This window comes from Pagrus major, chromosome 16, assembly GCF_040436345.1.
Source record: "Pagrus major chromosome 16, Pma_NU_1.0".
Classification (NCBI taxonomy): Eukaryota; Metazoa; Chordata; class Actinopteri; order Spariformes; family Sparidae; genus Pagrus; species Pagrus major.
Genome location: NC_133230.1, coordinates 26,445,888 through 26,447,550, shown reverse-complemented (window position 1 = coordinate 26,447,550; position 1,663 = coordinate 26,445,888). Strand labels below are relative to the sequence as shown.

Genomic DNA, 1,663 nt, shown 5'->3' with positions numbered 1-1,663 from the left:
CTCGTAGTTCATCTCTTGTTTCCTCATCCACCTCAGCTGTGTTACAGAGTCAACTACAGGCTACATACATGGTTCATGAAGAAGAGGAAGCATTAGTCCGCTGATGGTTTCCATCTAAACATGGTGCAGTTTCAGAGTCACACTGTCCTCTGGACGGAAGATATTTTGGCTCATAATTCAAATAGAAAATGAAAAAAGATCATTTTACTGCCCTACTAGGAAGAATTAGGCCTGAACTCAACTTTAAAACTGGAAATTTAAAATGTAAATGATGATGTGAAAATGTGAAGTGAGGACATGAGAAAAGGGAAATTTAAAATGGAAATGCTGGAAGTGAAAGCTGAAACTAAAGATGAAATAAAAACTGCTGATGAAATAAGACGAAGGACATCACATCAACATCAAACATGAAACTCAAAATGGGGAAGAGAAAAGCTTGAATGGAAAAAAGTAAATGTTGTTTTGCATTTTCATGTCAAGTCATTAATGAAATGAAGCCTCAGCTGTCATTTGAATGAACTTTGGTGAGAGACTTGAATCAGCTGATGGCTGTCATAGTAAAGAGGCAAATCACAAAGAAAAAAGCATTCGGCTCCTGATTTGAACACAAACTGTATCCATCACTACATTTCTGTGGAAGCCATGAAATGCTCTTGTTAGCATTTATTATGTTATGAAACATCAACACGTCTTTCAACAGACCAATGTCACCAACCCAACCTCCCTGAAGACCAACATGTCCTGTGGTTTCAGTCTCAGAGTGTTTCTTCTTGTCCTTCAGCCACATGTGCTCCCTCACCTGCTCCTAGTTGCTCACATTTGTATCTTCTGCCTTGTGTGCTCATTGTTTTCCAGTGTTTTCCAGTGTTTTCCAGTGCTAGTCTCTCTTCCTTTAAGGTTTTGCTTCATTGTCTAAGATTTAGATTTTGCCTACTACATGTGTGGATGTGTTCATTTGAATTGACTGGTATCGTGTACATGACTGCTCAGCTCTTCAGTTAAAACATTTTAGATGGTGTCATGTGTCTCTGAACCGGACTCTTTGATTGGTCCATAAAGTGACATGTCTCATATTTACAGGATGTTAAGTTTTAGTAAAAGAAACTCTGTTGGGGTTTTGTTGGTATTAAAATGACTCTCGTAATATTTAAATGCTTTCACCCAACCTGTGATTTCACCATCCGCACATATTCCATATAACCCCATTACCTTAGTCATTACAGTCTCCACATGTTCTGTTACCTGTTGTTGTTCCTTTAAATTGTCATTTCATTTATTTACTCTGAATTATTTAGTCAATAAACATATTTAACCGTTTGTCGTTGTCAGTGCAGGTTTGTTTTAATGTGGAGAACCGATGGAAACTGTAGAAGTCACTGCTTCAGTTATGAGACTGAATAAATTGATCTGAAATTGATTAGAAGTGTTACAAGTGAACATTGTCCAGTCAGATTTGATTAATTACCTCCGGATTATTTGTTGTGTACCGGGGTGTAGGTTCCGATGATGACTCCGAGTCGTATTGTTGATCTTTAGTTTCGTTGTTTATTTCCATTCTCACAACATCTCAATAACAGAAACACCGGCAACTCCTCATACAGCTGATCGACACTGAAGCGTTACCATGGACTGAACAGGACTCATATAGTATCACCATGACAAC

General features: G+C 38.0%; 1 protein-coding gene across 1 annotated transcript in view; it reads left to right on the top strand.

The window, feature by feature from the left end:
* Window positions 1-1,317, top strand: part of LOC141011126 (protein NLRC3-like) — a 23,843-nt gene extending 22,526 nt beyond the window's left edge. The window contains exon 11 of the mRNA XM_073484363.1: window positions 1-1,317. This exon is cut by the window's left edge and continues 944 nt beyond it. The gene's annotated coding sequence lies outside the window, so the exon portion shown is untranslated.
* Window positions 1,318-1,663: the final 346 nt, after the last annotated feature.